The 14,194-nt window shown below is 45.2% G+C and overlaps 1 protein-coding gene across 5 annotated transcripts in view; it reads left to right on the forward strand.

Moving 5' to 3' along the window:
* BCAS3 (BCAS3 microtubule associated cell migration factor) overlaps positions 1 to 14,194 on the forward strand; it is a 538,487-nt gene that overhangs the window by 102,600 nt on the left and 421,693 nt on the right. The gene's annotated exons all lie outside the window — the stretch shown is intronic.

Genomic DNA, 14,194 nt, shown 5'->3' on the forward strand with positions numbered 1-14,194 from the left:
CGTCAAAAACAGCAGCCCTGCGTTGAGTTCTCTTCCCTCTCCGCAAAATGTTTAGGTAGCAGAGGAATCTGGTGGCTCCTATTTCGGTGGGGCGGTGAATCCATTCTGGGTTTCAGAACCTTAAATGAGCTCTCCAAGGTGCTGAACCGATTTTGGGGGTGGGTTTTAGCACCATGGAAAACTCCTTTAGAGTTCCTTTAGCCCCACCGAAACCAAAGCCCCCCCCCCTCCACTGTTTGTTGTGGTGTCATCAGATGGTACCAGCTCCCACTCTGATTTCATTGGCTCCCGTTGGCAGGGCAAAGCAATGACATGAGTGTCTTCCCAAATATCACGGGGAAAGGGTGAGAAAATTCACACGGGGCTGCCATTTTCAGCAGCAACCCTTGATCGACCGCCGGCCCCCTGAACCAAAGGCTTACTAGATGATGGAGTACAAAAAGATGGTAAAAAAAAATAATTAGCCCTGGTTTTTCGTTTGTTTGTTTTTATGGGGATGCTGAGCTTATTTGTGGGTGGAATGGATTTATTGAACCGGACGTGCTAATTGGGAATGAATGAAAGCCAGCTTGCGTGCAGCTGAAGAGAGTCCGCCGGAGTGACATCTTTGACAACACCAAGTGCGAAGTGTCACTCTGCATCTTTCTTGTACTTGCCCGACATTGATGTTGATTGGGGGTGACCGTTTGCGATCAGGGCATGGTCTGATTGCAGCGATGAGTCTGTAATGGAGTGGGACCCGAGGGCCCAGAGCTACTGCTGAGAGAAAGAGAGAGAGACTGTTGCCTTCTAGAAGGCCTCTTTACCAGACATCAGCCATGCCACCAGTGTGCATGAGAGTGTATTAAGGAGTAACTGGTCAGTGACCTTGAGAAACTGCATCTCCAGTGCTTTCCAGACAAAAATATGGAGCTGCTAGTGTACTTGTAACGCTTTTACTCTCACGCCAAAGATTTCTGGCTGAGAACGCCTTTCTCCTCCCCAGTCCTGAACATCGCCTGGTGTGCCCCAGATCCTGTTTGCTTTGCCAAGAGGATGTTTGTTTTCCGGTGGGGTTAAAGATGAACCAGAAAGGGATAATCCTCCCATAGTACTTCTTCACACAGCGCAGAGTTAAATTATGGAATCTGCTAGCACAAGATGTGGCGATGGCCACCCATTTGGAAGGCTTGAAAAGGGGGTTGGATAAATTCCTGGAGGAGGAGAAGGCGATCCAGGGCTACTAGCCCTGACGGTTGTGTGCTGTCTCCAGTATTCGAGGCAGCAAGCCTGTGTGCACCAGTGTGCTGGGGAACATGGGTGGGGGGGTGCTGTTGCACTCATGTCCTGCTTGTGGGCTCCTTGTCAACAGCTGGTTGGCCACTGTGTGAACAGAGTGCTGGACTAGATGGACCCTTGGCCTGATCCAGCAGGGCTCTTATGCTCTTAGTACGAGGCCACACTTTGAAATGAGCCTCATCGTCAGCTACAGGAGGAGGATTAGCACCTTAGCACGCGCGCATTTACGTGAGTGTAGGCTAGGATCGTGTGGGAGCTGAAACCTCTGCTGCATGGGCAATCCATCCCCGAAATCTCTCCCAAAGCCAAAATGAGGTCGAAATAGGAATACTGGGTATCAGGGAGAGGAGAAGGGGAACAAAAATCAAGGCTGCCCCTGGTAAATGGGAGCCATGGGGACCGCAGTAAACATGGGAACATAGACAGTTACCCTCTGGATAACTGGTCCTCAGTCCAGTTTTCAGTTGGGCGGTATAGAAATGTAATAAATAAATAAAATAAATAAATAAATAAAATAAATAATGGCTCTTTGAACTTGAGAACCCGTGACCTTTTTTATTTTTTTTTAATTACTTGTGCGTCAAGAGGTTTGGAATGAATTGGGTGAAGCACAAATGCAAAGCGAGGCTGAGGATGCAGCTCGGCCTCCAGTCTGGGAGTAAGACAGTCTCCCCAAGGAGTTAACAAGGGGCTAGCCCCACACACATACCCACGTTAGTCATTCGTGACCTCGAAGAACCCACTTTCCTTCCTGTTCACCTTGTTAATGTTCACTGTTTTTAACTTTTGCAAACTGCACAGAGAGCTTTGGCTATGGGTCGGCATATAAATGTAATAAGTGATAACCACCACAACAGCTTTGCCACCACTCCCCAGTCCACCGTGATCTGGCACATGATCACCTCGCTCTGCCTCATGGTCGGCCTAGCCCCCCTGAAATAGGTTAAGCAGGGAGAGAGGGGGGTCACCCAGTGAGCTTCATGGCTGCGTGGGGATTTGAACCCAGATCTCCCCAGTCCTTTGAACCCAGATCTCCCCAGTCCTTTGCCACCACTCCCCAGTCCACCGTGATCTGGCACATGATCACCTCGCTCTGCCTCATGGTCGGCCTAGCCCCCCTGAAATAGGTTAAGCAGAGAGAGAGGGGGGTCACCCAGTGAGCTTCATGGCTGCGTGGGGATTTGAACCCAGATCTCCCCAGTCCTAATACCACTCTCGAACCCCCGTTTATTTATATATTTATTATTACATTTATATCCCGCCTTTTTTCCTCCAAAGAGCTCAAGGCAGCGTACATAATCCTCCTCCCCTTCTCCCTTTTATCTCCACAACAACAACAACCCTGTTAGGTAGGTTGGGCTGAGAGTCTGTGCCTGGCCCAAAGTCACCCAGTGAGCTTCCATTTATTTATTTATTTATTTAAAATATTTATATCCTGCCCTATATCACTCAGATCTCAGGGCGGCATACCGATAAAAACATACAGTATAAAACAATAAATATACACAGTTAAAAACAAATTAAACCATGATCCAAGTTAAAACAATACGCCGTATTTCTTCGATTGTAAGACGCCATCGATTGTAAGACGCACCCTAATTTCAGTACCACCAACTGAAAAGAAAACCCCCTAAGACAACCCTGCGACTCTAAGACGCACCCCGTTTTTAAAGGTGTTTATATGGGGGGGAAAGTGTGTCTTAGAATTGAAGAAATACGTTGTAATTTAAAAGCAATAGATGCAGTTAAAACAGTTAAAACAATGTGCTAGTGAGTTTAACCATCAAAGGCTTTGTTAAAAAGCCATGTTTTTACTTCCATGGCTGAGTGGGGACTAGATCCCGGATCTCCGGACTCCTAGTTGAACATTTTAACCGCTACACCACACTGGTTTGAGCAGCGTGTGGCCCCGCAGATGCCTTGTACTACATCGCCCATCATCCCTAGCCACCATGCCCAGCGGTGAGGGATGATGGCCGTTGTTGTAGGTCAAAGCATCTGGAGGGCCACCGGCTTCCCATTTCTGCTCTCCTCCTCCAATACCACCACCACCCTGGCTCCCTGATAAACTGTGCTAGCTGTACTGTACTGTGTATGCTGATAATCCCCTTTCCCCACATTTTCCACAAGGAATAATTGATTTTCCAGCCGTCAGTATGTTGTTTTGAGCCTGCTTCTCGACCGTTGGTTCAAAGGAAGTCTCGACTCGTTTGACCTCCGAGGACCTGCTGTGTTAAATGCGAAATAACATGGAACCCGAAAGGGGCGGGTGGGAAAACCCAACTATTTCATTTAAGTTTTTACAAGGTTCAGTTTTCTTAGAATAAGGTTGTTGGCCCATTCAAGGTTTTATTATTCTTTCCTGGAAAATATTCGCTCGGCTTTTCCTATAACGTCGTGGTGGGGGTGGGGGGCCGGGGGGGGGGGAGTCAGAAAGAAATTCTACTTCATAAATTTCTCATGAAGCCTTTTTTAATGCAGTCATTATTTCTGACGTTCAGTGTCTGCTCCCAGACTCCTCCTGCAATAGCTTTAGTAATAAAATGATTTATCTTAGGTTTTTAAGTTGCCTTATATATGATTTAGAGGACTTTTCTCTTTAATGAACTCAGCTTCTGATCTTCGTAGTAAGCGTGAGTTAGCCTGCTTAATGGATACTATGAAAAATTTTGGCTTTTTTTTTTTGTACTCTGTGTGTGTGTGTGTGAGAGAGAGAGAGAGAGAGCAAAAATGATGGTGCTTGAGGTATTCAAGTATATGCTAAAATATAAATAAGATGTTATTGCTAAGTTGAGGCTTCCTTTTGTGTCTGAAGCCCCTGAAATAATACCGAATAAATACAGACAGGAGTTGTCTCTGTTCTTGGATCGTCGCAAGCCAGAAATAACACACTGGCCCTTGTACTGCGAGCGCCTTGGGATTTGGAAATGCCGCTGGAATTAACAATTTAATATTTTTCCAATGGTGAGGGTGGGCCTCGAGCATTTTGCCACATGATCTTCATAAAAGGGAAAAGGTCTTACTCGTATAGTCTTGGTTTTTGGTTGCCCGGGTCTCCCATCTGCCCGGCCCGGCAGTGACATGACCTATGATGGGCCAGGCCGGCTGAGGGTCAAGACCAGGGAGGCGAGCAGGCAAAGGTCTAAACAGGCTGAACCAGAGGATTTGGTTGAAGGCCGGCTGGTGGTCAGTTTCTGGAACAGGCCAAGCAGGAGAGCGAGACAATAGAGTCTGTGTGGCTGGTCAGTGAGACAAATTGGTCCAACGGAGAAGTCAAACTTGGGGAAACACTTATATACATCCAGTTAGGCTCCTATTGGTTCCTCGGGTCACCTGATCCGGCTGGATTGAAGAGCAGGAGCGCCATCTCTGGCCGTGGCAGAGGTGTTCCTCCAGCACAGATCCGTGGCTCAGGGAGTAAGATGCCTGGGCCGTATTGCCAGAGTCCCTGGTCTCCCCCCAACCCATGGTTCATTATGCATAGCTATGAGATTAATGTTCTGATCTGAAACATGACCCAACATTCATCTCAGAGCATGAGCTACGAGATTAATGTTCTTGGGTCATAGGTTTCAAATCGGAGAGGAGTTCATTGAGTTGTCTCACCTTATTCTCACATCACTCCTAGAAAGGTAAGTTGGGGGGGGGGGAAAAGAGAGAGAGAGAGTTCAAGGTCGCTCAGAAAATGTCTTTTCGGACATGAGATTTCATCCCAGGTCTCCTTACTTGTTCACCTAGAAAAGTTTGCGGGATATATATGTGGGAGAATAAAGTTTGAATTTAGTCCCGCCAGCTCTCAAATGTTTTCAAAGGAAAATATTTGAGTGAGCTAATTAATACAAATATTTTGGTGGTGGTGAAATTTTGCATGTGGTCGCTTTTAACATAGTAATTCTATTTATTTTATTTCATTTTTTAAAAAAAGCATCAACCCCAAACAGGGTTAGTTTTAGAAACAGAACTGTAGCATCATTTTTTTTAAAAAAAAAAAAAGTTGAGTTATTAGACTTGGCTGTTGTGTTCATATTTGAAAGCTGAATAAAAATAATTACCGAGAAGCCCAAACAACTCTGTGGTCAATCCAAATGCATTAACAAGGTTTGTGAGCTTGCTTAAACATCCTTTTAATGAAGTGTTAGCAAACTTTTCAGTTAGATGTAATGGCCGTTTCTTTGGAGCCATTAATTAGTTGAAATGAGTAAAAATAAAGATGCACAGATTTCCTCCTCTTCTCCCCCCCCCCTACTTTCCTCCCCCTAATTGAAATTAAACACATAAACTTTTAGTGGCTGGAGTTATGTTTTCTTTTGACCTTTTGATTTTTGACTTAATTAATTCATTGGGTGGGACCACCCAGGGTTGGTCTGAAATAGTGATCAAAAGTTTGCCGTGTTGCTCGTGACGCTAATCCTGCTGTAGCTGATGAAGAATAAAACTCTCTCACACACGTATAGTCTATCTATCTATCTATCTATCTATCTATCTATCTATCTATCTATCAATCAATCAGCAAAGTGATCCATGCATTGACTCACACTGGCTAAAGTCTGGCTCGCGGTGACTCAAATGCTGACCTGGACTGTGTATTCTCCAACCCAAGGTCAACAGCTGAAGTTAAAGCCAGGGCCATGATCTGGAGCACTTTGGCAACGCAAAAGAAGACCTTAATTGTGGCTGTTCCCTGACGAGGGAGACTAGAGCCTTAGCTAGACCTAAGGTTTATCCCGGGATTGTCCTGGGGTCATCCTTGTTCACGTAAATGACACACAGGATATACCAGGAGCAGGCAAGGACGACCCCAGGACGATCCCGGGATAAACTTTAGGTCAGTGGCTCTCAACCTTTTTGGCTCCATTCCCCTCTTTCACCATTGTTCAGAATATAATTCCCCCCTTCCCGAGATAGTCTAACTCAAAAGGTGCATTCCAAATAATATGCATCTAATATTGGAACTCTTTTATTTTTTTCTATACTAGTCCCATTTAAAGGGGCAACGCAACGCATGGCCCCTTTTACATTCTCAGCACCCATACTTTGCGTTGCCCCTTTAAATGGGAAGCTTGAAACTTCTAGGATTGCGAGGGAGGGAGGGAAAAGCGAGCAAAGGCCTGGCATTTGCAGACAACATGACACTTTTCTGGGACGCTTTTAATAATATGTGTAGGAAGACATAATCTACAGGACATCATACTTTGCTGAATAGTGGTCCCAATTCCCCCCCGAACCCTAAAATTCCACCCCCCAGGGGGGAATTCCCCCCTTGTTGAGAACCCATGCCTTAGGTCTAGCTAAGGCCTATATTGCTTCCCTCTCTGTCGTCCTTCTGCCAGCAGGCAAAGACTGCTTTATTCAAGGGGGCTTTGGTGTGTAAGCAGGTCTGTTTGGATTGGAGGCTGTTTTTACCCCGTGACTGTTGTCTTTTTCATTGTTTTCAATTTTGGTTAATGCATACGATTTATTATTGTTTGTATTAGCGATTGTAGGCCTCCTTGAGTGCCATTTTGGGTAGAAAGATGGAGTACTAGTCAAATAAATAAATATTAGAAATGGAACATTTGGGGTTTTAAATTTTCCCGCCCAGAGAGCTCTGACTATCGGGCAGCATAGAGATGGAATAAATAGAATAAAATAATTTCTGTTGACCAAAACGGCCAAGCTGCTGGTATTTATATCAGACCTGACCAATCCAAAGGCAATGCCGATTCTCCCAGAGGTTGGTTCCACAGGTTCCATTGAATCTTTTGCAAGAACAGGGAAACACCATAAAGGCTTGCACTGAATTAGATTGTTTTTTTAAAATGCACCCTATTTCTTTTTGAGCCAGGAACAATCCCAAGCATCGACTTTGCAGGTCCTTCTTCAAAGCCCACCGGATTTTGAATTCTTGTTTTTTGTTTTGTTTTCATAGAATCATAGAATCGCAGAGTTGGAAGGGGCTGACAAGGCCATCGAGTCCAACCCCCTGCTCAAGGCAGGAATCCACCCTAAAGCATCCCTGACAGAGGGTTGTCCAGCTGCCTCTTGAAGGCCTCTAGTGTGGGAGAGCCCACAACCTCCCTAGGTAACTGATTCCATTGTCGTACCACTCTAACTGTCAGGAAGTTTTTCCTGATGTCCAGCTGGAATCTGGCTTCCTTTAACTTGAGTCCATTATTCCGTGTCCTGCACTCTGGGAGGATCGAGAAGAGATCCTGGCCCTCCTCTGTGTGACAACCTTTCAAGTCTTTGAAGAGTGCTCTCATGACTCCCCTCCATCTCCTCTTCTCCAGGCTAAACGTGCCCAGTTCTTTCAATCTCTCTTCATAGGGCTTTGTTTATGCTTGCTTAAGGCAGCTTGCAATTCACCGTCGTCGAGATAGCTGTGGCACCTATAATTATTATTATTATTATTATTTATTTATATAGCACCTTGGATCAGGGCCTCGATGCATCCTGTGTGACTTCCTCCCCCTTCTGTTCTTTATTAACATTTTGCTACGTTGAAGACGGACAGTTGGTGGGGAGCAGAGAACGGCAGATTGAAGCGACATCCAAAGTTAATTTCCACTTGGTTAAGGATTGATTTAAAAAAAATGCAGCCAACGAAAGATGCTTATCGAGTATCAAGAATCTATGAGAAAAGCCACCCTTGGGCCCCAGGCCAAGAGCTTAACAAATAAATGACCTCCCAACAGTAAAACTTGAACCTACCATGTAGACTTTCATTGGCTGTTGTCGCCAGTGTTTATTTACAGCAAAACGCTCTTTTCACAGATGATAACGCGGTCTGCTACCCTCGGCGTTGACTTCCTCCCCATCTCTCTCTCTCTCTCTCTCTCTCTCCTTTTTATCTGCACATAATGGAAGAATTCTCTTTATATAAAAAAGCAACAGGATTCCCTCCGAACCTAATACCGTCTGCCTTAACTTTTATTAAAGGGGCTCTGCTTTCTGTCAAGAAGACATTTTTGTCGCAGATTAATGGCTCGGGCCGAGTCAAGGGCTGCTCCGAGTTTATGCTGGATTCTATTAAAACGAGAGCAGCAGTTAATGTGGCCAATTGATCACATTTAGCCTTTTTTCCACTGATGTTTGACCTCAGCTATAACATTTTGAGGTGCGCCTTGTTTTTCTTTTTCTGTTCCCTTCTTTCTTTCCCCTCCTTTGTTGTTCTTGAACATCTTAAAAAATTAAACGCTGGCATAACTTTGGCTATTAGGCTGGGCTAGATGCCTTTTTTGGTGTTTTAAAACAGCTACAACAACACTTAAGGTCAGAATGATCAAGTCAGCCTTTGGGGTGCACCAAGGCACAATCCCGTATCACCCATATTAATTACATTACCAGTTTAATCAAGAAACAATTATTGTCACTGAGAACAAACCATTCTTGCATAGCTACTTTAATCGAGAGACTGAACAAATAATTCTATCCAAGTGGCCATTATTCTCTGTCCAGAAGATCTCTACTGTTGTAATAATCCATTACAGTTCCAGTATCAGAGGCAATAGGCCTATGTACACCAGTTGCTGGGGAACATGGGTGGGAGAGTGCTGTTGCACCGTGTCCTGCTTGTGGATCCCTGGTCGACAACGGTTTGCCCACTGTGTGAACAGAATGCTGGTCTAGATGGACCCTCGGTCTGATCCAGCATGGTTCTTGTTAAGTTCTATTTATTTATTTATTTAATTTATTTATTACATTTCTATATCGCCCAATAGCCGAAGCTCTCTGGGCGGTTCACAAAAATTAAAATCATAGCAAGACAACCAACAGGTTAAAAGCACAAATACACAATACGATATAAAAAAGCACAACCAGAATAAAAACCGCGCAGCAAAATTGATATGAAATTAAAATACAGAGTTAAAACAGTAACATTTAAAGTTAAGTTAAAATTAAGTGTTAAAATACTGGGAGAATAAAAAGGTCTTCAGCTGGCGACGAAAGGAGTACAGGGTAGGTGCCAGGCGGACCTCTCTGGGGAGCTCATTCCACAACCGGGGTGCCACAGCGGAGAAAGTGGCACTTCCCCTGATTGTGCCAGCCCAATGAGCAATCCACACAGGTCTTTTACCATAAAATGATTGCCTCACCAAATTGAATGCTGACAATTCCTTGGGAGAAACCTTCATGATTGGCCTCATCAGTGTGCTTGTAGTTCTTTCAATGTGACACTAACGCAATGGCCCCGTTCAGAAGACACCTTAAACCACAGCTTTAACCATGGTGGTTAAGCCAGAAAGCCGGGCCGTGTTCAGAAGACACCTTAAACCATGGCTTTAACCACGGTGTGGTTAAAGCTGTGGTTTTAGGCGTCTTCTGAACACGGCCCGGCTTTCTGGCTTAACCACGGTGTGGTTAAAGCCGTGGTTTAAGGTGTCTTCTGAACGGGGCCACAAGGATGAATTCATGGAAAAGGGGTTCCCTTGGTGCTAGTGCAACATTGAAAGGACATCATTTAACTTTGAGAACTCTCTCCTCTCTCATCTCATCTCTCCTCTCTCATCTCACACTATCGCCCCGCTCGTGCTCTTCGCTCCTCTGATGCCATGTTTCTCGCCTGCCCAAGGGTCTCTACTTCCCTTGCTCGGCTTCGTCCATTTTCTTCTGCTGCCCCTTACGCCTGGAACGCTCTTCCAGAACATTTGAGAACTACAAGTTCAACCGCAGCTTTTAAAGCTGAGCTAAAACCTTTTCTTTTTCCTATAGCTTTTAAAACTTGATTTTGTTCTGACTTTATACTATTAGTTTTACCCTACCCAGTGCCTGTTTACCCTACCCTGTGCCTGTTTGCATTCTCTTCCCCTCCTTATTGTTTTACTATGATTTTATTAGAATGTTAGCCTATGCGGCAGGGTCTCGCTATTTACTGTTTTACTCTGTACAGCACCATGTACATTGATGGTGCTATATAAATAAATAAATAAATAAATAATAATAATAATAATAATAATAATAATAATAATAACTCAGGGAGTCATTTATTTTCTTTACTTGGTCCATGAACACATTTCACCCTTCAGGAGTTACGTCTATATACTAGTTGTGTTCGAAAACCAACAATGCCAGTGATGCAGATGGAATCTTCACATATCATGAATCTGTAAGTGCTGTAGCTCCAGTTGTAACGCATATTAAAAGGATACACATTTTGGATGGATGGATCTGGTTGAAGCTGTTGCTGTGGTTACAAGAGTTCACAGAACATTTGAATTCCTGCGTCCGTTCCTAAATTGTTTAGTCTGCCTACTGTTCTTCTTTAGGCTCCGAAAAACAACAAAAACCCAAATTCTTCTCCAGCATGGAATAAGAAAAGTTCAAACCTTGATATCTACAAATGAGGCATTTACAATCAAACAAAATCAGTCAGATCAGGAATTATATAAAAAAACACCATCTACTTTTACATTAGTGCCCAGTTAAATATTCTGTACATAATCTCAAGTTTGGTTCGACTTTGGGTGTGCAGGGTCTACTTTGTTCTATACTAGAGCCCCAAAATTGACTAACTGGAGCTGGATAGAGACAAATGTGTCAATTTTGGTTTCTCCTAGTTTCTTATCTTGCCAATCTTAAATTCGGTTCATCCCAAATGTTGCTAACTTCTTTTTTAAAAAAAAGTTCATAAAAATTCATATGTATTTTTGTGCTCATTTCTGCTAATGCATGCTTTTTTGTATGGAATTCTGCCTAATATACACGTTTGCAAGCAATTTTCCTAATACAATGTAGTTTTGAACGTTGGAAATAACATTTTTGATTGGCGAACGCTTGCAAATTCGGAGGAGTACGAATTTCAAAAGGTAGCTCGGTTTGAGTTCACGGGTCGATTTGAAAATGCGAAATTAGGGAAGTTTGTATTATAATGCCAACCAAATGATTTTTCTCCCCATTCCCAAATTACAAGTAGTAACATGGAAAAAATCGGGACAGGATGCGCTGGATACATATCTGAGCGACACATATCCCTGTCCGAAATATAAGCAGAATGGCCTCCCATGGGCAGCTGTATCACTGTTTTAGCCCATCTCTTTCGTTGAAAGCAAATTCACTTCTTGAGGCTGAGAGTCTCTTAGAACACCTGAAGGTCACTTTGGAGGTGTGTCTGTCCCCTTTCCTAATTCCTCCTTAGTTGTCTTATCAGTGTTGGTGTTCTGAAGAACTTAAGTACAGTCAGTTGATGGAGCTGAGCGTGCTCAGCTAAGCCCCCCGTGGTCGAGTCTATTGCTTTGGAAGTCCATCAGCTATCTTTGGGCAAGTGAGGTCGAGCGGTTGGACGAGATGAGTGTTGATCTGCAGGGTCTTGACAGAAGAAAGCCTTAATGTTGTCTCCTTGAGTCCCTGCTTCCTCCTCCACCTCCTCCTCCTCCCCTCTCGATAGCTGGAGATAATGGAGGAACTTTCGGAGATCGAGTTCCCGTGCATTACGCCGGGTAACGGCCAGATTTATGAACGTTGGCTCTGAAAGCGTTTTTATGATGCGCTTTCAGTGATGGCAGCGACAGCACAAGGTCGGAAGAAGGGGGGATGCTGCCTTGAAGGGGAAGGAAGGATGTGAAGGACTTGATCTAGTCAGGAGACCCAAATGTGGCTTCTCTGGACCACAGAGCACAACCTGATTTACTCACAAAATCTTTCCTGCCACCTTTTCAAGGCTGGTTGATTAGAGATGGGCCTGGCTTGGCCTGGCTGGTGGATTTTGGACTGTCCACCTGCCCTTTAAAGCATGAGAACATAAAAAGAGCCTTGCTGGATCAAACCAAGGCTCCGTCTAGTTCAGCAATCTGTTCACACAGGGGCTGACCTGAAACGCACAAGCAGGACACGGGTGTAGGAGCACCCTCCCGCCCATGCTCCCCAGCAACTGGTGTATATAGGCTTACTTTCTCCAATGCTGGAGGTAGGTAGCATATAGCCATCAGGACTGGTAGCCATTGAGAGCCTGGGAATGTGAGAGCCTGGGGAAATATCCAGAAACTGAAACGATTCTGAAAGGAGCGGTAAAGCAGCAGTTTCTGCAGCCGAAACTCTCCCCACGGCCTGAGTTTGATCCCAGCGGAAGCTGGTTTCAGGCAGCCGGCTCGGGTCGATTCAGCCTTCCATCCTCCTGAGGTCGGTAAAATGAGTACCCAGTTAGCTGGGGGAAAGGTAACAACGGCCGGGGAAGGCAACGGCAAACCACCCCGCTATAAGGCCTGCTAAGAAAACGTCAGCAAAAGCTGGCGTCCCTCCAAGAGTCAGTAATGACTCCGTGCTTGCACGAGAGGTTCCTTTCCTTTCCTTTTCTCCAATGCTGGAGGTAGGTAGCACATAGCCATCAGTAGCCATTGAGAGCCTGGGAATGCGAGAGCCTGGGGAAATATCCAGAAACTGAAACGATTCCGAAAGGATCCAGGCCTTCCTTTGCGGCTCTTGGTACCGGTGTGCTTCTATAATCTAGGGTGGCCCCTTGTCTTGTGCTGCTTGGGGACTCGTTTTGTCCCCCTCTCTCTGTTTCCCTTGCAGTCTCAGGTGTGGCCGGCTAAAGTCCAGCGTGCTGACCCCTCTCCTGCCTTTTGCCTCCTCTCTTATGATTGTCAGGTGATCCTAATGAATGGGACATAGAGTATTATGCTACTGGTGGCTTCCAGGCTTCCAGGGAGGGGTTACTCTCCTAGATGGCCAGAACCCGAGTTGACAGAGTCCATTCCTTCGCTCGAGGGTGGAAGATCAACCTGTGAAATCCCACCCTTCCTGGGCCTACCCTAGGCAAGTTTATTGGAACATGTTCGCAAGCCACGTTTTGCTATGTAAACCGCTCTGAGAACTTCCTGTTGAAAAGCAGTATATAAATACTTCAAATAAAGAAATACATACTCTTAGCATTTCCTTTGTGCTTGGTGACCCGGCTTAATTATCTTCCATCTCCCCGAAGACGTCTGACTGGCTGTTACGGACAGTTTGCAATAAACTGTTGAAAAGCCGGGCAGACCAGATCGTCTGGACATCAAAGTCAAGGAGTCCAATATTTCTCCTGTTGGAGAAATAAAAGATGGATCTTAATATTCTCCTTACTTATAGTTGGCTGTTTCCTGGCACGCTTGTGTCGCTGGTGACGGATTGCATCTCTCTCCCTTTTTTCAAACGCTGCCGCGTATGAAATGCACGGCTTCCCCTCTCGAATGCAATCCCGGCTCCAAATATTGTGCCGTCCGTTAATGTCAAAATCAAACGGAAAAGTATTTATGGTTTCGTGGGAGCTTGAAGGTGTTCTGCTTTTCTGCACGTCTAGAACACAGCAGGGAGGTACTAATAAACCGTGTTAGTTGCTGTGAACGTATGTGTTGTTTCTCGTAGGGCTTGGTACATGATTTTGGTGTGTGTGTGCGTGTGTGTTGGGTGGGAGTTATTCCTCTGGGGGAAATGTAGTGAACAGGGTGGGGTTAAGGTTGTATGGTTGCCCACTGCTGCACTGTCCCCTGACGCTGTAGAATCATAGAATAGTAGAGTAGGAAGGGGCCTCTAAGGCCATCGAGTCCAACCCCCAGCTCAGTGCACGAATCCACCCTAAAGAATCCCTGACAGATGGTTGTCCAGCTGCCTCTTGAAGGCTTCTAGGGTGGGAGAGCCCATCACCTCCCTAGGTAACTGGTTCCATTGTTGTACTGCTCCAACAGTCAGGACGTTTTTCCTGATGTCCAGCTTCCTGTAACTTGAGCCCATTATTCCATATCCTGTAATATGACCACATTGCCATTGCACCATAAAACCCGTTACCTACTTTATGTCACCTCCCCATTCTATGATGCCCTCCGGATGTTTTCGATGATAATTCCCTGGATTCTTGACCGTTGGCCATGCTGGCTGGGGCTGATGGGAGCTGAAGTCCCAAAGATCTGAAGGGGCCAAGGTTGAGGAAGACCGCCGCAGGGCATGGTGGGGAACGAGGGACGTG

Source organism: Elgaria multicarinata, chromosome 22 (assembly GCF_023053635.1).
Source record: "Elgaria multicarinata webbii isolate HBS135686 ecotype San Diego chromosome 22, rElgMul1.1.pri, whole genome shotgun sequence".
Classification (NCBI taxonomy): Eukaryota; Metazoa; Chordata; class Lepidosauria; order Squamata; family Anguidae; genus Elgaria; species Elgaria multicarinata.